A 22,126-nucleotide genomic window follows, 5' to 3' on the forward strand; every position below is an offset into this window, starting at 1 on the left:
TCGCCTTATGTTTTATTCCCTTCAAGGCGAGGCATGATACTCATAAATGTCCATAATACAATCGGGGGTTCACAACCTTACGTCACCCCGACATAGTATGGTTGTCTTAAAGCCTAATGAATGCTCTTAATGCTACTGTATGTTATGACAATCAGATGATAAGTAATGCTAACTTGTAACACTATCGGATACATGGGACACTAAGAAATGATAACATGATTTTATGGCTTGAGATGTATAATAATGACGTGTTATGATAGATGTTATGATGATATGATTCCACCGCGCCTATATGGCCGGGCATATCACTGTTAATGCGGGATGCGTATGATTCCACCGTGCCTATATGGCCGGGCCTGTCACCGCTAATGCGGGCTGCGATGTTTACACCCAACCGAGGGGGCCGGGCATGATCACCACTAGTGGGCGGCATATGAGGGTTACCCGGACGCGGGTAACGATACAGATTATGTTGTGATGAGGTATATAATGACGTACGTAATGATGTATGGGATGTGATAACATGGGTACTATGATTGTGTAAACTGTGAAATATGATAGTAATATGATTGCCTATGACATGTGTGCAGGTTATATCTTTGTCCCATGACTCATGATCTTTCTATTATGTTTGTTTATTTCGTTCCTGCCTTACATACTCAGTACAATATTCGTACTGACGTCTTTTTTTTCTATGGACGCTGTGTTCATGCCCACAGGTAGACAGGGAGGAGATCTCACTCCGGATTCTTAGAGGCTTCTAGCTGATTGGAAGCCCTCCATTGTCCCGGAGGTGCCTATGATGATTCGTTTGTGTACAGTTGTAGGTTTCATCTCTTAGAGGCTCGTAGATGCTCGACATGGGTCGTGTGGTTTCATGGCATGGTCATTATGTATATATATGTGTGTATATTATTTTACTAGCCTAAGGGCTCGTATGTATAAAAGCATTTCGTTCTAAATGAAAATGGATTTTATTATATATTAAGCATGAATCGGATAATTGCCTGCTAAATAAGCTTAATAAGTGATGGCACGAGCGGTGCTCGGTGGTTAGCCCCGGGTACCCGTCACGGCTCCTAACTGGGTCGTGACAAAGTAGGTATCCTAGGCCGACTAAGTTTAGCTAACATAATCCAGACAATTAAGTAAGATAAACAGGTAAATCAACAATTGCAAGTCAAACATAAGCCAAAAACCAAGTACACGTCATCACCTAGATTATAGCATCTAAATCCAAGTGTGCCAAGTCTCAATATATCCAATCCAAATCCAAATAACACAAGTATATCACAAACATCATCACAATCAAGCCAGAGTGCAATGCAATGCAATAATGTATGAAATGTGAATGCAATGCAATGTTGTGTACACTTGTCCTCCGGATGGAAGTATCGACGTCTCGGTAGCATAACCCATGGGGGACCCGCGGAGTCCATGTACCGCACGTTTCGACAACAACCTGGATACCGCTACCTCACGATCCCGACATAAATCTCGAGAGTCGCTACCACACAACCACGATTCCGGGACAACCATCGGATATCGGTCCTCACGTCACTCTTATCCAACTGAGCCCAGCTTATCACAGTGTTTCCTCAAGTGTTATCAATGTATCCATAGTATATCATAAAGGATGAGAATGCGTGCAATGTATGAGTTCAATGTCAATAATCAGATCAATATCACAAGTACCACACATGGGTACACCAACAATATCATGAAAAGCCTACACAAGCCATATAGAGCACTATCCACGTATCAACATCAACAAGTAAGATACAACAATATCATGAACAAGATATGTCAATAATCAACAATATCTACTATCACCACGTGGCATCAAGCCAACAACAATAGAACAAATCAAGTCACAACACAATGGGGTGGCTCGCCCCAATCACACAATAGGGCCCAAGCTAAGGCAATATCCAACCCAAATTTATACCCGAAGTCTGATAATATTATCTAAATATATGCTTCGCTAAAGGAAGTCTTACCATAGGGTAAACCGTAACCTACCTGGAAGGCTGAACAGCAATAACACCAACAATCACTCCTTAGCCTTTCCTTTCCTTAGAGCCTCGAGATCAAGAAAGTCTATTAATATTCAAAATCTTGATTATAAATCATGAAGATCGATACCTATATTGCTATCATTCAAATTGGGTCAAAAATCAATCCTAGAATTTGGGGAAACAGGGCCCACAAGGGCAAAATGGGGTAAATTATCAAATTAAACACTAGGTGATCAGACCCCATCAGCTAATTGCTAAATTAACTCAAGGATTGATCCAATTTAGAAATCCAAGCAAAACCCCCAATTTTGGGTATAAACCCCAACTCTTAAATTCAAAAATTCATCACTAATAATGGAAGGTATCTGATTAACAACCTTAGATACATCATAGCCTAGCATAAACCCAATCAATTTAATCATTTAAAGTAAATTAGGAAGTCTAACCAATTTTATGAACTTCTCAAGAAAGAGGCATTAAACCCTCCTTCATGAAAAACCCCAATTTTCTACTTTAGAAATCATGATTTAAAGCTTAAACCAAGGAAATGAATCAAAGGAGAATACTTAAATTATCGTTTAGACCATACCCCATGGAAGAAACTTGAAGCACATCCTTGAATTCTCCCAACCCCAAGGTTTCAAGATGAGAGAAACCCCAAACAACATTAATAGCAAAAATGACCAGCTGTTCCACCTTGTTTCTGGTGCCAAACGATCCCAAAACTCGCTTTTGATTCCTCCAATGTATTCCTTGTGAATTCACTCAAGTTAGGCTTTTGAATCACTCCATTTGACCTTATAATGAATGAGATATGTTGGTTTCAATATTTGGAAGAATGCAGATTTTTAAATATGAATTCAGTGGTAATTTTGTAATTAATCTGAAAAATCTGTCAACCCAATTCTTAATAAAATGACCATAACTCCCTCATACGATGTTGAAACTCGATGATTTCATTAGCTATGGTTCCATAGGGGTGTACAAAGGAAACTGATAAACCGCACCAAACCGATAATCCGAACCAAATCGAGAAAAAAACCCGATGAGTGGTTTGGTTTTAAAAAGGAAAACCCGACTACTATTGGATTGGTTTGGTTTTAACTAAAAAACCAAATCAAATCAACCCGACATTACATTCTTTAAATTTCAAAAATATTTTATGCATAAAAATATTTATTTATAATGTAATTTATAAATATTTCTTAAACCTTTCCATAGTTTTTTGTCTTTTAACATATCATTTCACTTGGAATTAAAATTTTGAATGGTCCAATAAGTTTTATAGCCAATAGATAGTAGTAACTGAAATAAAACTCAACAAAAATCAAATCGATACTAATGCTAACAAAAGAAATGCAATTCTAACCCTAGGAATGACAATAATGTTGTATATCCATTCTTTAGTTTTATATTGATTTAGAAAGTGAAAATACATAAATTAATTTTATTTTTTTCTTTAATATTTAGTTATAAATTAATACTTATTAGCCGTACTTATTTTAGACTTAGTACTTTTAGTTTATGATCATTTTCTATATGCCTCATTACTTTTTTTGTTGAATATTTTGGTATAATGTCATCTCTCATCTCACATTTTGTGTTATTTTCTTAAAAAACATCTTAATTAGATAGTCGTATCGTACACGGATTAAAAAAATATTTAATGTACAAGTTATATGTTTAGTATGAATACTTTACCAGAAAAACCCAAAAAACTCGAGCAACCCGAAAAAATCAAGAAAGCTATGAAAACCCGAGGTTGAAAAACCCGACATTTGTTGTCTTGGTTTGGTTTATAAATTTAAAAATACGATGCAATTGGTCTGGTTTGGTCTTTAAAAAACCCGAACCAACCCGGTCAATGTACAACCCTAGTTCCGAAATTACGATACGAATATAATGGTTCAGTCGAAACATGAATCAAAGGCCGTTTGCTCAATATGGTACCCGTTATGCTCAAGTCGACGTCAAAACCGAAAACAAACACCATACAACCCAAACTTATCCAAAACTCATTGGAATCTAACAAAACTTTGTGGCCATGTCCAAAATCATCATACAAACTTATTAGAACTTTCAAAACATCGACACGGGATCATCTCGACCCGATGTTGACCGTGGTCAACTCCAAGTCTAACTTAACCAGTTTCTCAACCAATGACCCAAATCACACCTGAACCCTTTGGGAACTAAATCAATGACACCACTAAGTCATAAAACACCCTCTAGAACTAATGGAACAGTCAGAATTCGATTATGGGCACGTTTACCCAAAAGTCAACTTCGAGTCAAACGATTTTCGCTTTAAGGCAAATTTTCTAAAAGTCATTCCAAAACCCAAATGCCTAGGGTACTGTCCCACCGGTTCCCAGGGGTCAAAATAGTACTAACAAGGCTCGGGGACGAGTCAACAAGGGCAAAAATGGTAAAAACGCAATAACAAGCAAACCGGTCGTTACATCAGATACTAGTTAAATAATTGCTCATCCTCGAGCGACAAGGGAATGAAATGAGGGAAGAGTACTTGACTCGGAAAATAACTGGTGATATCTCTCACGTATCTCAGACTCAGTCTCCCAAGTAGTCTCCTCAATCACACGATGCTTCCATTGACTTTTACTGACGCAATCTCCTTAGATCTCAATTTTCTAACCTTCCTATCCTACATGGCAATAGGCTCCTCCTGACAAGACAAGTTCTCATCAAGCGATGCTGAATCGCAAAGAATAATGTAAGATCCATCGGAATGGTACTTCCTCAGCATTTTCCTATGGGACTGGTTTGATGCACGAGATAATTGCTCCAGAGCGGTGCCTCTCCAGCGGCCCCATGACCTCTATAGCGGTCATTCCCAAATGTCGCAGGCCGCTTCAACGGTAGGGTGACTACTATAGTGGTACCGCTGCAGCAGTGCTGGTACTGCCAAAGCGGGCACCAAACAACAGAAAAGATTCCAAGTTTCACAACTCAATTCAAAATTTTGACTAACTCCCGAGGCCATCTGCTCACAAACGACAAACACAGACATACATAAAAACACACTACAAACGCACTCGTGGCCTCGAAATTCCTAACGGAGGTCTCGTTGACCAAGTCAACCCTCGATACCTCAATTTCACTTCCCAACCCAAGTCTCAAAATGCACCCGAGTGCATTGGAAATTGAACCAGATAAGCACACAAGTTCTAAATAACCATCCAGACCTCACAGAATCGATGGATTCCCGAAAAAGGTCCGTTTACCCAAACTGTCCAGTCAATATAACCAAGCCACTTTATACAAACCTCAACAAGTCGTCTTACGGAATATGATTCTCACTAGTCGCGAATCACAAACCTCACGGAACTCTTTCATATCACATAGTCCATCCAAGTAGATTTCCTTCTTAAGCACTCGTAACAAACACATCTCAATTGGAAAATGCAAGAAGACGACACCACAATCCATACTGACCCAAGAAATCCCCAAGATGTACTTTTTTCTTATAGATTCACAATCATCTACACCTTTTCTCGACTCGTCAACTCAGAATTTTCTAATCGCTTCACGATCATCAATACCGTAATCAATCCTCGAATCCACTCCATCATATACCACATAATCATAAATCTTGCAAACCAGACGAATTAATCCTGGAGATAGGATCGAACAACACACTCTGACCATCAACATTTCCTTAATGCTTACCACTCTGAACTGAGCGCTCTCTAAATCCGGCATATCACACAACAATATCACTAATATCCTTACGTATCCCACTGAACCGTGCTTGCCCGAATTGCCTTACTCAATTTCTAAAATGTATACCGAACATAACTCAGTTAACCCATCATCGTCTATTCTATCGTTTTAAGTACCCAGGTTTACTAATCTCTTACTCAAATCCTTAACATTACTACTCCTCAAATAATCACCTCAATTATTGAATCTGAAAACCTCTAACCACTTGCACGACAATTCCTTTTTATTCAATCATCCAAGTCGAGTGATAACACCACTAGTAAGGCGATCTAGCCAATTTTTTACACAATGAGTACAAGGTTCCCAACCTTAGTCCACCACTAATCTCTATTAGTCTATGATATAACTGAACATTACAACTCATCCATAAACTCTCAAGCCCACTCTACACTGTACAATTGCAACCAAGCTCTCACATCACTAACACGTGTTTCAATGATTTTTTTTGCCCTTAACCTCGAAGACATCAATCAACCTCATCGGTCACACCCCTTGCCATACGTCGTGATATAATGCCCCCGCAGTCTAAACATAACCCACGTACTCATGTACCTTGCCTTTACTCTTGGGAACCTTAATCACCTGAACCCGATAACAAGATGCCTCATTATAATCCTTCAGTTCCCGTATTCTATCTCAAACCACTCTATCACTATCAACCAACAACACTCAAATCCACTCGATCCTCTAAGCCAATCATTCCTCTGAGCCGAACGGACCACAAACAATATCAATACCCTCCTCAAATTGAAGCGTAGTGACCACTAACTCTTCAAGTCCTTAACTCATCGCATACCCCTATATTTGAAGTCATTTCCATCAATCGATTACTAACTTCTCAGAAATCTACAACCCAGTCAATTTACCAATCAAACGATGTGCTTATAGCATTCACTTAAGAACCGAGCAGTCTTTTAACATCAACGAGGTCATATCAAGAATAACTTTTTACACCAGTAGTAACCTTATCCTGACAACCATGTCAGATGCCAATTTTTTTCCTTCCGAATCTCATGAAAGTACTCACAATAAATGAGTCTAATCGCGACACCGCACAACAATTAAGTCTAATCGTGACTCCACACAATAGAATCCTCAAGCCATAACTAAAGACTAAACTTGATCAAGTTCCTAAATCAGAATAACATATCTCGCACCCAAACCAAAACACGCCATATGATATGATCCTACTTAGCACATTTCATTTCAAGATGTACATTCAAGGATGATATATGAGACATCGAGCTTTACAAGCTACATGGAAGATGAGGACGTCATTTGAGGCCTTTGGAGGCTCCTACAAGCCACACAAGATGACTTACGACATGTGGAAGGTAGCTTGGGCAAGGCTTGGGCAAGAAAGAAGGCCAACACTAAAAAATGTCTAGATGTGCAAAAGGATAGAAATGCAAAAGTGGCCAAACATGCAAAGAAGGGGCATCAATGCAAATGGTCGCAATTACAGGCTTTGAGGATTGGATGATTGCTATTTGTGCAAGAGAGAGACATTTCGAATTTCACGCCAACATCCCAACTAGCCAAACAAGGCCCTTGCCTCATTAAGGGCAATATGTAATAGCTAGCTGTCTTGTAATTTCTAGGAGTATAAGTATTAGACTTAGCCTTCATTTTTGGGAGAAAGCTTTGATGATAAATATTTGAGAGATACTCATATTTTGAGTGATAGATTGGTCGGTAGAATCTAGTGTTAGTCATATGATTGTGGATTCCATTATTGGTTGTAGAGACTTTTATTTCCAATGAATTCATGAAGATTGTTCATTTGTGGAATTCAGGTGGACTTCTTGCCTTGATTCATATTGCTTTGGTTCTTTTGGGTGTTTGAATTCAAATTAGAAGGGTTTAGGTTTAATATACCTAAATTTGTTCTTTTTGGTGTTTGAATTCAAATTAGAAGGGTTTAGGTTTAATATACCTAAATTTGTCTATAGGAGTCCCCCATTCGGGTCAAGTATCTATTCGTCTATTTCTCATCCCTTTTCTTCGTATTCCTTAATTTTTTGCGTGTGAATTGATTTGGATTCATCCCCAAATTGATTCATTATCATTTGATATGAGAGCTTAGGCTCTAGTTTTGTTTCCACAATCCTTAATCGTAAGGTTGTATTTTGAAAATTTTCAAAAAAATAAAAAATTGAAAGATCAAAAACAAAAATTTGAAAATTGTTTTGTGGTTTGGTTTGGTTGTTTTTGAAGTTGGATTTGAGTTTGTTGAGGTGGAATACATCTAAATCCGAAGTTTGGTGAAGTTTGAAGGTGTTTTGTGAATTTTACCATTGTTGGAGCTTCAAGCTTGAAGAACAAGTTTGGGTTTTGTTGAAGGAGGTAAAATTGGAGATGGAAACCTATTGGGATTTGTTCTCTACATCATGGAGAACTTAGATCCGAAATTTGAGTTAATTGTGAGCGATCTACCATTTTTGGGTTTTGAAGGTTTGAAGAACTTCAAATGGGTCTTCAAATTTAGGGATAAATTGAAGATAATTGAGTGTTGAATCTTGTTCTCTAGGTGAAGGGGATCCTAGATATAAAAGTTCGTGGAAAAACAAGAAGATTTGAATGGGTTTAAATTTGGGTGTTCTTGAGGGTATTCAAATCTTCATAAGGGAGAAGAAGATTAAGAGAGGGGTTTGATCCAAGTGTCTGAATCAAAAGTCATCAAAAGTTATTTTTCTACCCCAATATAGTAAATACAAGGTTGTGATAGGGTCAAAACGTCATCAGATCCAAGAAATTCGAGAAAAAAATATATAGAATAAAATGCATTTGAGGAGTGCATTTTACACTAAAAGCCTGCCACGTCAGCACCAATCAGGTGCTAGACCGCGACGCGGGCTCGACACGGAAACACCATTACGTGTTAGCCCCGCGACATGGACTCGACACGGAAAGGGAACTTTTCAGAGACTAATTTTTGCGTGTTGGCCCCGATGCATGGCCAACACCTGATCAAAAAAAAAAAATTGAAAATTTTTCTAAGTGTCCAAAACAGTTTGTTTCTTTCCTAATTTCATTTCTTTGATTCTTCTAACTAATTAACAACTAGTAATGATCCTTACTTGGTTGTTAACTAGTTCTTGAGTCCTTAATTTCTTTCGTGCCAATTTTTCTCAAGCTTTTTGCGTTTTAATAACGTTAAATTTTCTTGGCTCAAGTCCTTTTGCTTTATCGAGTCTTCCGTATTTTGATTAATAAGAATATATTCCTCTACAAAGGTTAGCAATCTTGTGAATTGATTTGGATTAAAAAGGGTTCTTGACCAACCTTGGAAGAAGCTTAGGTTGAGAGGTAAGTTTGAGTGCAAATACGAGTGACGTGAGGAGCTTTTGCAACTAATCTTGTTTGCTCGTTTTGTAGGTACACGAAAAGGAGACATAAGGAGAAGGAGAGATAAGAATGTCATCCATAGCTTCCGAGTCTTGTGAAGATGATTTTGAAGGTTATGCCTGTAGCAATTGAGGGTATGACTATGAGGGTGACGGAGGCTATGAGGGAGTTGACGAGAGGTATGACCATGAGTATGGACATCACTATTCTTACAATGAATATGATGGTGATGGTGCTCATAGACCGAATGAAGAATATGGTCGATATGATCATAACCCGTATGTGAAGAATACTACTCCGACAGTAATTGTGAGGCAACACCTCATGATGAGTATCACAACGAGTCCTATAATGGATGCGATTATGAAGAGTCTCATCTTACATGCCATAGACATGGGGGAGAATTAAGCTATACTCCTTCCTCACACTTTCGATATGAAGCAATTGGTGGGAACTTGCAAGAATGGGAAGAATGTGGTGATGATGAGCCTAGTGACTATGCACTTCATGGTGGATATGTTTGTGAAGACAATGAAGTTGCATATGGTTCTTATGACGGGTCTTCTAGTCAATATTATAATACTTTCCATTCCAAGCAAAATGGTATAAGTATGTGGGTTGGGCCGAGTAGAAGTCCTCCTAGAAGGAGAAGAGAGTATACATTTCCTCCTCCAAGAAACACGATGAATCATACTTCTTATCCTAAGCTCGAGTTATCATGTTCCCAATATGGTTATGATGTGGAGGGTAGGAGGAGAGAAGCGTTGAGGGGAGATGACCAACATGTTGGGTATGGAAGCCCCTATGGCAGTTATTCAAATCCGACATCATATCCTACTCCAAGGAATACAATTAATCATCACTCTTATCCTAATCCGAGGTTACCATGTTCTTAAGATGGTTATGTTATGAAAGGTAGGAGAGGAGTGACGATAGGTGAAGGAAGTAGAAGGAATAGGGGGTCTCAAGCGAGGAATGATCCCAAAGAAGAAAGAAGAACAAGTGGTAGGTTCAAGGAGATAAAAGAAGACTTCAAGTACATAAGGGAAATACTCCTCCGAATGCTCAAGGAGGAAAAATTGAAAGGAAAAAAACCCAAGCCTTATGGAGCAAAAGAAGGGGATGAAGTGGAGGTTTTCCCTAACCCTTCTAAAGGAATACTTGGCACTTGTTCCAACTCCCAAGAAATTGAGAGAGAAAAGATTGAGAGGAATAAGAGAGTGAAAAGTGACAACTCTAGAGAGGAAAAAAAAAGAGGAAGTGAGGAGTGATGTGAGAGAGTTGTCACAACCTATTTCTAACCATTGTAACTTTTCTTTCTTTTCTAGTGGTCTTGTTGATAGTGTAGGTATTATTGAAAGCAAGCCAAATGATTAACCTCAACCTTTGAAGGATTTTGAGGTAGTTGAGTGCTTCCCGAAGGGGCAAGTAAGCTCCAAAGATGAAACCCGAGGCAAAGAAGATGAATGTGAACTAAGGTACAATAGCTAATCTTAACTCTCTAAATGATGTGAATGAACATATTGTTGAAGTGAGTATAAATGATATCTTTCCCCTAAATGATCTTAACGAATCTTTTCCTTGTGATATGCCTAATGCTATAATGACAATTGACAATGTAGTTGTTATGGGTGATCCAACACTAGTTGATCATATTGATGACTATCTTGACTCTTCCTTTGAGTGCAAGTTGTGTCCACCTAGTGTTGATCCTCTTGATATGTGTGTTAGTACATTTTCATGTGCGATTTTAGGACACCCACTAGTTGATCCTAGGGATGACCGAATTGATTCTTCTAGCAAGATTGATTTGCATCCAACTAGTGTGGTTACTTGTGTTGATCAATTTGTTTACTATGAAAGTCCACTATTTGAGGAACCTTGTGATGTGCTTAATGACCCTTAATTTAGTGATGATGTTGATATAATTGATCATTTACCTAGTCGTGTGCATGAAAGTGTTGTGGGAAGTGACCTTTGTCTTTCTGAGAGTGGCATTGCATGCTCAGAATCTTTGTTGTTTATAGATTCTTCTCTCTTAAAAGATAATGTCCTATTCAATGATAACATCACTAGTGAGGGTGATATGCATAGTGGTTGATATTGCAATGTTGAGCATGTAGCTACCTTTGGAGGCTATAATGTGTTTTGTAATCCACTATGGGATGATGACACTCTTCCCTACGATGGAGATCTTCCTTTGAGGAATTGTGATAAACTTATGGGAACGGAAAGTGTTAAAAAGGAAGGTGATTCTTATCTAGAAATTTCAAATTTTTCCTTTCATGTTCAACTTCATAATAGCCCATTGGATGATTTTATTCTTGAACCTAATAGTGAGGCTACATTGGAGGATGACATAGATGAGGAAGTTATCTTAAGTGAAACATTTCTTTATTACTTGTTTGCATATGATGATGCTCTTATTTGTGTTGGGGGTGCATCTTATGTTGGGGAATTGACCCTAATAGGTGGCTATACTTCCCATTTGATTCAGGTGTTACCTTGTTTGATTTAGGGACACATTATTTGGAAACTGAGTTTCCATGGTGCGTCATGTCAAATAGAACCAATGTAGTATCGCATACTTTGTATTTTGCATCCATTGTTACTTCATCCTTATGTCATGAACTTTGGAGGGATCAACTTCTTGGTACCTCATGTGTGCCAATGTTATTCATGATTGTTATTGATGTGTGGTTGTACCACAAACTTGTCCATCCTAGGCATGTATGTGTGGTTATACTTTGTGTGCTAACCCTCAATCCTTGAGGAGTATATTTTCGTATGTCTTCCTTTGGGTTTTGCTAGGTTCGGATTCGAGGACGAATCCTTTTGAAGAAGGGGAGAATGATATGATCCTACTTAGCACACTTCATTTCAAGATGTACATTCAAGGACGATATATGAGACATCAAGCTCTACAAGCTACATGCAAGACGAGAAGGTCGTTTGAGGCCTTTGGAGGCTCCTATAAGCCACACAATATGGCTTATGACATATGGAAGGTAGCTTGGGCAAGGCTTGGGCAAGAAAGAAGGCCAACACTCAAAGCTGGCTGGATGTGCAAAAGGATAGAAATGCAAAAGTGGCCAAACATGCAAAGAAGGGGCATAAATGCAAATGGTCGCAATTGCAAGCTTTGAGGATTGGATGATGGCTATTTGTGCAAGGGAGAGACATTTCGAATTCCAAGCCAACATCCCAACTAGCCAAACAAGGCCCTTGCCTCATTAAGGGCAAATATGTAATAGCTAGCTTTCTTCTAATTTCTAGGAGTAAAAGTATTAGACTTAGCCTTCATTTTTGGGAGAATACTTTGATGATGAATATTTGAGAGATACTTATATTTTGAGTGATATATTGGTAGGTAGAATCTAGTGTTAGTCATATGATGGTGGATTCCATTGATGGTTGTAGAACCTTTTATTTCCAATGAATTCATGAAGATTGTTCATTTGTGGATTTCAGGTGGACTTCTTGCCTTGATTCATATTTCTTTGGTTATTTTGGGTGTTTGAATTCAAATTAGAAGGGTTTAGGATTAATATACCTAAATTTTTCTATAGGATTCCCCCATTCGGGTCAAGTATCTATTCCTTTATTTCTCATCCCTTTTCTTCGTATTCATTAATTTTTCCCATTTGAATTGATTTGGCTTCATCCCCAAATCGATTCGTCATCACCATAGATCAACAATTCGCATAAGAATTTAGGGACGAGTGTCCACCCTCCCTGGGTGATTAAGATAAGAAAGTTCAGATACTAATTTGAATCGACTAGATACCAATTTTAATGAAGTCGCACGAGAGAATGAAAGAATTGGAAGTTTCCTAAATGTCTTATAGCCTCTCGCGGATAAGTACGAAGCTCATCGTACCGATCCACAAGACTCTACTAGGCACACTCTTGTATTATAGACCGGGTAACCTAGGGCTTTGATACCAACTTAATTCAATTAAGTCACGCGGGCACCTGCCCTCCCCACCTTGGTAGGCGAACCCTCAACCCAACAATAGTAAAAACACCAACAATTAATTAAATAAGCGGGAGAGATGAGAGCACGTAAGTCTGACAGTAATAATAAAGCAAATATGCGAAAGTAAGGAAAATACACCCCAGAGTCTGTTCTAATCCATATAAGAGCATCTAACTATAATCTACAAGTCCGGAATATCAATAATACATCAAATCTGAATATGTCACGGAAGAGGAAATAAGACATAAATAAAGAAGAATCTTCAGGGCTGCGGACGTCCCGTGCTCACCCTGTAGACTCTAAGCAACTCTCGGAGCGACTAACAGCCACGAGAGACATAGGTCAAACCCACCTGGAATTCTGCATTCATAAAGGAATACAGCAACTGCAGGTCAGTATAAAACCACAATACTGGTAGGTATCATAGGCCGACTAAGTTTAGCTAACATAATCCAGGCAATAAGGTAAGATAAAAAGGTAAATCCACAAGTGTGAGTCAAACATAATCCAGAAACCGCATACACGTCATCACCTAGATTATAGCATCTATACCCAAGTGTGCAAAGTCTCAATATATCCAATCCAAATCCAAATAACAGAAGTATATCACCAAACATTATCACAATTAAGCTAGAGTGCAATGTAATGCAATAATGTATGAAATGTGAATGTAATGCAATGCTGCGTATACATGTACTCTGGACAGAAATATCGACGTCTTGGTAGTATAACCATGGGGGACCCACGGAGTCCCCTGTACCTCACGGTACGGTAATAACTAGGATACCACTACCTCACAATCCCGGCACAAACCTCGGGAGTCGCTACCACACAACCACGATTCTGGGACAACCATCGGATATCAGTCCTCACGTCACTCTCATCCAACTGAACCTAGCTCATCACAGTGTTTCCTTAAGTGTCATCAATGTATCAACAATATATCATAAAGGATGAGAGCGTGCAATGTATTAGTTCAATGTCAATAATCAAATTAATATCACAAGTAAAACGCATGGGTACGCCAACAATATCATGAAAAGGCTACACAAGCCATAGAGAACACTATCGTCGCATCAAATATCAACAAGTAACATACTACAATATCATGAACAGGCTACACAAGCCATATAGAACACTATCCGCGTATCAACATCAACAAGTAAGATACCACAATATCATGAACAAGATATGTCAATTGTCTCAAATATCTACTATCACCATGTGACATCAAGACAACAACAATAGAACAAATCAAGTCACAACACAATGGGGTGGCTAGCACCAAGCACACATCAAGGCCAAACCTAAGACCATATCTAACCCAACTTTATACCCAAAGGTTTATATGCTTTCCTTGATGATATTAACTAAATAAATGCTTCGCTAAATGAAGTCTCACCATAGGGTAAACCGTAACCTACCTGGAATGCCGAACAACAATAATACTAACAATCACTCCTTAGCCTTTCATTTCTTTTGAGCCTCGAGACCAAGAAAGTCTATTAATATTCGAAATCTAGATTAGAAATCATGAAGATCGATACCTATATTGCTATCATTAAAATTGGGTCAAAAATCAACCCTAGAATTGGGGAAATGGGGCCCACAAGGGCAAAAAGGGAAATTCGGGGGTAAATTATCAAATTAAACACTAGGTGATCAAAGCCTATCAACTAATTGCTAAATTAATTCAAGGATTCATCCAATTTCGAAATCAATGCAAGACCCCCAATTTTGGGCATAAACCCTAACTCTTAAATTCAAGAATTTATCACTAATAATGGAAGGTATGTGATTAACAACCTTAGATACATCATAATCTAGCATAAAACCAATCAATTTCATCATTTAAAGCAACTTAGGAAGTCTAACCAATTTTATGAACTTTTCAAGAAAGACCCATTAAGCCCTCCTTCATGAAAAACCCCCATTTCCTACTTTAGAAATCATGGATTGAAGCTTAAACCAAAGGAATGATGTTACACCTCGGAAATTGCGGATTTGTTGCCTTGTGAGTAGGCTAATTTGAACTTAAGGTGATTATGAAATCCTTACAAGAGTAATGGAAATATTAGGTAGCTTAAAGTTTGAGGTCATATGAATATGTGAAATCTAGTTTGTTAAAGGAAGTGAAATGTATGTCGTGTTCGGAAAGGTTTTGCAAAGTACCGAGCTGATGTTTATTTAATAATGTCTTGAGGAAGAGTTATAACGCTCCTTATATTGTTAATGAAGTGTTAAGCAAGTGCTAAGGAGGGTCTACGAGGATTGGAAGTCAAACGAGTCGACGGGAATGAAATTTGGAAATTCCAGTTGTACGGCCATTTGTACGGACTGTATAAATTTTACGGCTTGTATAATGGTCCATATATTCCTTCCAGAGAATGGTGTCCCCTGGTGATATTATACGGTCTGATTATACTGACCGTATAAATTATACGGCCCGCATAATCGGGTCGGGTCAAATTTTCTTTTTATATACAAGGCCTACCCTTGCTCATTTTTCATTTCCCACATTTCTTCCAAGCTCCACAGATCTCCAAAACCCTTCTCCAAATATATTTCACCCAAATCCAAGAGATTACAAAGATCAAATAGCAAGAATCAAAGTGTTGATGTGTTAGAAGGCTTCCTAGGGTTGGTAGATTTCAAGAAATACTTGGGCATTGTAGCTAGGGTTTTTGTACAAGTTGATAGCTGCTCCAAAGAACATTCCCATGAGATAAAAGGCTATTTTTTATGCTTATTCCGTGTTATCATGACTGCTTGGTTGTTGAAGAACTTGGGGTTGAAGAAGAAAGTAGTAAATAAGGGTAAAATGTAATTTTATGATGTTTTTGAGTAGTAAGCTAACTTGAGTCATGATTCTTAGTATTATATGAATATAATCTTGTGATGGAAGGTAGAAATGGTGATGAGGAAGTATTGTATGAAAATGTTCTAAGAATGGGTGTGAGGTTATTATTATAAGTTGAACAAAAGGGTGAATTTTTAAGGCTTAATGGAATGTGATTACTTAAGTATGATATTGTGGATCTTATTGTAGTTGACGAAATAGGGGAAATGCTGCCCAATTTTCATTAGATCATGAATTATTCTAGTTTGAATTTAAGAGTGTCATTAAAGCTTAACCATGGTATGAATCCTTTTAAATGTAGATTGCTCAAGCTCGATGGTGAACGTTAGTTAGTTAAGAGGATATAGAGGTATGTAAGGCTAACCCTTCTCTCAAAAGACATGTTTTCCTCATTTTGCATCTATACGAGATATTCACGCTACTCCTATTCCTATAAATGTTGTAAGCTCATAACTTGTTACACCTCGTAGTTTCGTCCGTTGAGATTCGTTAGGCGTTAGTTGTCCTAATCGCGGAAACGGGAGTTACCTTAGGATATATGAGATTACATGTTCCCATATTATGGTTATGGGGGTTTAAGCACATGAAATTAGTTATGGAAGGATTTAAGAACAAACAAATAAAGGAATTGAGTTTGTGGGAACTTTGGTAAAACTTGGAAATTTTCAGACAGAATTTTTGTCCAAATTGGTGGGGGAATATCTCCTAGAATATAAGGAGTTTTGGTATGTTTCTTTTGTCCAAATTGAATTTCATCGGGTCTAGTTTCCAACGCAATAAATCGTTCGTCAATGTGACGTCTGAGTAAAAGGTTATGGCTATTCTACGACAGACTGTCCCCGCAGAAAATTTCTGCGGCCTGTCAAACTGCACCAGCCCAGTGTCAAATGGTCACAGTGAACCATATTATACCGGGATTTTAAGTTCTACTTTATATATTTTACTCCACTTCATTTGGACATTTCATTTCACCAAATCAGATCCAAAAGCTCTCTAAAAAACCCTCTCCTCCAATCCATAAACTAATCCAAGCCAAAATCCAAGAGAGATTAAATATCAATAAATAAGAATCAAGATACCCATGTGCTAGAGGTCTTGCTAGGGTTAATAAAGTCCAAGAATTCTTTGGATATTGAAGCTAGGGTTTTCATATAAGTTGATAGCTTGCTCCAAAGCTCATTCTTATGAGATAAAAGGTTAGTTTTCATACTTATTACATATTATCAAGAATGCTTATTTGTTGAACAACTTGGGTAGAAGTAAAAAGTGGAAGATGAGTTACGAATATAGTTTTTATGAGGTTTTTGAGTAGTAAGCTAACTTGAGTTATGATTCTTAGTATAATATGGGTATAATATTGCTATGGAAATTAATAATGGTGCTGAGGAAGCATTATAAATGTACTAAAATGGGTATGAAGTTGCTAGCATAAGTTGAACACAAGGATGAATTTTGAAGGCTAAATCGAATGTGAATACCTGATTATGATATTGTGGATATTATTGTGGTCGTTGGGAGTTGTTTTATGATACAGTGGAAGTTGACAAAATAGGGGAAATGCTGCCCAATTTTCATTAGAACATGAATTATTCTAGTTTGAATTGAAGAGTGTCATTAAGGCTTAACCATGGTATGAATCCTCTAAATGTAGATTATTCAAGCTTCAACGGTGAACGCTAAATAGTTAAGAAGTCGAAGAGGTATGTAAGGCTAACCCTTCTTTCATTAAGGCATGGTCCCCTTGCTATATGTATCCTTTCATGAGTTCCATAATGTCTTCTAAATGACTCTATCTCTAAGGTTTCCAAAGCTTACGATTCTCGATACGTTCACGATTATATTTCTTGTTTTATATGATAGTTGATCCTCTAAGGATAAATATAATAAAAATGATGATGTCAATAATGACGATGATACTCATGAACTCCTATGCATGCGGATTTAAGTATGTATGACTATTATGTAACACCGAGCTTATATGGCCGGGTATGATACCTATGGCGCACACACCACTGCAGTTGGGTACGGATAACACTGAGCCTTGGTAGGGCCAGGTATGTATGACACCGAGCCTTGTCATGGCACGGGTATGTGAAACCACCAAATCTTCATGGTCGGGTATGCTATGGATACAAATATGTATATGAATATGGATACGGATATGGATATATGTATATGTATATATTTATGTACATGAGCACGCATTAGTAATGGAAGGTCCCTATGAAAGAAAAGTACGTAATTACGATGATGGCTACTATCCCCCGAATCTCCCATCTTATGTTATTTCTTATGCTGTCTCTTATGCTCCTATTATGATATTAATTATGCTTTACATACTCAGTACATTATTCTTACTGATGTCATTTTGTTTGTGGACGCTACGTCATGCCCGCAGGTGGACAGGGAGATAGGCTTGATCCGTAAATTCTTATTCAGGGACTACATAGAGGAGCTCCATTTCTTCCGGAGCTACAGCTTTTGGTATTTATTCTTTTGTGTACATACCTATGGGCATGGCGGTGTCCTGTCCCGTCTATATGATATGACATACTCTTCTTAGAGGCTCGTAGACAATTGTGTATGGTTAGATATCTTGTAGCCTTGTCGACTTGTATTTTGTGTATCATTTTGATAACCTCGTCGGCTTGTATATATGGATATGGGCATTGTTATTAATGATGATATAAATATGTTGTTGCCCAATGAGATTAGTACTATTGATGCATATAAATTATGAGTAGGCCATGTGGCTCACCTAGATGTGAATATGAGAGTACGATAAGAGGTGTCCGGGTGGGTTAGCACCGGGTACCCGTCATGTCCCTCCGGTTGGGTCGTGACAAAAGTGGTATCAGAGCAATTTTGTCCTAGGGTGTGTCTACGAGCAGTGTCCAATAGAGTTTTATTTATGGGTGTGTTGCGCGCCTCAGTTATAAACAGGAGGTGCGGGCATTTTAGGAATGAATGACCTTCTTTCTTCATAAGATCGTGCGATAGAGCCATGATATAAGGATTTCTTTTTCCCTAACCGTGTATTATGTATTTCAGAAATGCCCGTGAAGAGAAAAGCTACAGCAGCCCAAAAGGGCAAGACAGTGGTAGGAAAGCAGGCTGAAAGAGCACCGCCAACGGTTGTAGAGAAAAGTGAGTCCCAGAATGCGGCTCAATCTCAGTCCTCTCACTCAGTACCTAATTCTGAGGAGCATGAGGGGGCCTCAGCCCAAGCTCTAGCACCTCCAGCTTCTCTACCGGATGCGTCGGGCCAAGATGTAAAAGAGGCCATTCATTTACTTACTCAGTTAGTTGCCGCCCAGACTCAGCGGCAAGGTATTGGGCAAGGTGATAGGGCTATTAGTGCAAGGGCCCGTGACTTTATTAGCTTGAACCCTCCAGAATTCTTCGGGTCAAAGCCGGATGAGGACCCTCAGAATTTTATTGATGGGATGTTGAGGACACTTCGGTTAATGCATGCTTCAGATATTGAATCGGTAGAGTTAGCATCCTATAGACGCCAAGATGTCGTGGTTAATTGGTATACGGTTTGGATGGCTTCACGGGGAGTCAATGCACCTCTCCCGATATGGCAAGAATTCGTGGATGCCTTCCTCCGACATTACTTACCCCCTGAGGTTCGGCGAGCTAGAGCCGATAAGTTCTTAAATCTTAGACAAGGAAGTATGAGTACTTTAGAGTATAGTCTCCGCTTCAATTCTCTGGCTAGGTATGCTCCGACTATGGTAGCGGATATGGGTGACCGAGTGCACCGATTTGTGAGGGGCCTAGGGCAAAATTTGATGGATAGGTGCTTGACTGCATCCCTTTAGGACAACATGGATATTTCATGCATTCAAGCCTATGCCCAGAATTTGGAAGAAAGCCAAGAAGTGAGCATGATCATGATAGAGGGTATAATAAGAGGGCTAGATCTTCGGGTCCAACAAGTGAGTTTAGAGGTGGGCCAAGAAAATAGTTTTCTAGGCATTCAGGCTATTATATGAATAGTGCGCCTCTACGGTTTACAGGCCAGAGATTTGATAGATCTACTCATTCCGGGCCGAGTCAGAGTTTCAGGGCTTCGGGTTCTCAGTTCAGGGGTGATTCGGGTCAGGATAGGCCACCCGTGCCATGGTGTTCCCGGTGTGGGAAGTTACATTAGGGTCAGTGTCGACTAGGTTCAGAGGTTTGCTATACATGTGGTCGGCCAGGGCATATCATGCGTGAATGCCCCTCGATTAGTGGTAGGGGTAGAGTTCAGCCTTCAGGATCGACAGTCGGGTCATCATCATCGATACGCCCTATGGAGCAAGGGTCACTGGCGCCAGTCAGCCATGGTAGAGGTAGAGGGAGAGCTCCCAGTTCCAGCGGTCCTCAGCACCGTATTTATGCCTTGGCTGGACGCCAAGATCTTGAGTCTTCTCCCCATGTCGTTATAGGTATATTATCGGTATTTTCTCATGATGTATATACTTTGATAGGGGCTCCACGTTTTCATATGTTACTCCATATGTTGCGGGTCGATTTGGGGTCAAACCGGAATCGATCAAACCTTTTGAGGTATCTACACCCGTTGGTGAATCGGTGATAGCTAGCCGAGTATATAGGAATTGTGTAGTTGTGATTTGTGACCATCGTACTATGGTTGATTTACATGAGTTAAAAATGGTGGACTTTGATATTATCATGGGCATGGATTGGTTGGCTTCTTGCTATGCCAATGTTGATTGTAGAATGAAAATGGTTCGCTTCAATTTTCGGGAGAACCAGTTTTAGAATGGAAAGGAAACACAGCGTCCCCGAAAGGTAGGTTTATTTCCTATCTCAAGGCAAGAAAAATGATCGCAAAAGGTTGTATTTACCATCTAGCTCGGGTTCATGATGTAGAAGCTGAATCGCCAACTCTTCAGTCTGTCCCCATGGTGAATGAGTTTCCGGATGTGTTTCCGAAAGATCTTCGAAGCCTCCCTCCAGAACGGGAGATTGATTTTGCTATTGACGTGCTACCGGATACAAAGCCCATATCTATTCCTCCTTATAGAATGGCTCCCGCAGAGTTGAAAGAATTGAAGGAGAAATTGAAGGATTTGCTTGAAAAAGGTTTTATTAGGCCTAGTTCTTCCCCGTGGGGAGAACCCGTGTTGTTTGTGCGAAATAAAGATGGCTCCTTGCGAATGTGCGTTGATTATCGGCAGCTAAATAAGGTAACAATCAAGAACAAATATCCTCTCCCAAGGATTCATGATTTGTTTGGCCAATTACAAGGCGCCAAATGGTTCTCAAAGATAGATTTGAGATGCGGGTATCATCAGGTGCGAGTTCGGGAGAAAGATATCCCTAAGACAGCCTTTAGAACCAGATACAGCCATTTTGAGTTCCGGGTAATGTCATTCGGGCTAACTAATGCACCGATCATATTTATGGATTTGATGAACAATGTGTTCAGGCCTTTCTTAGATTTATTTGTGATTATGTTCATCGATGATATCCTCGTATATTCTAGGTCCGAGGCAGAGTATACGGATCATTTGCATACCATTCTTGGAGTTCTCTCTAAACTCGAGAGTTATTTGCCAAATTTTCTAAGTGTGAGTTTTGGTTGAGCTTAGTGACCCTTTTAGGGCATATTATTTCAGCCAATAGTATTCGAGTAGATACCCAAATGATTGAAGTGGTGAAGACTTGGCCAAAGCCAACAACACCTACGGAGGTCCGTAGTTTTCTGGGCTTAGCAGGTTATTACAGGATATTTGTAGAAGGCTTTTCTTCTATTTCTGCACCACTCACGAAGCAGACCCAGAAATCAGCTAAGTTTCAATGGACAGATGCTTGTGAACGTAGTTTCCAAGAGCTAAAGGATAGATTAACTTCTGCCCCAGTCTTGACACTTCCAGAGGGGTCGGAAGGTTATGTTGTCTATTGTGATGCTTCAGGCATTGGATTAGGCTGCGTGTTGAAAAACATGGTAAGGTTATTGCATATGCTTCATTGACAGTTGCGGAAACATTAGAAAAATTATCCAACCCATGATCATGAATTGGCTACAGTAATTCATGCATTGAAGATGTGGAGACATTATTTGTATGGCGTCCATATTGATATTTATACAGATCATAAGAGCCTTCAGTATATCTTCAAGCAAAAAGAGTTAGTTTACGGCAATGGCGATGGTTGGAATTA

Source organism: Lycium barbarum, chromosome 7 (genome assembly GCF_019175385.1).
Source record: "Lycium barbarum isolate Lr01 chromosome 7, ASM1917538v2, whole genome shotgun sequence".
Classification (NCBI taxonomy): Eukaryota; Viridiplantae; Streptophyta; class Magnoliopsida; order Solanales; family Solanaceae; genus Lycium; species Lycium barbarum.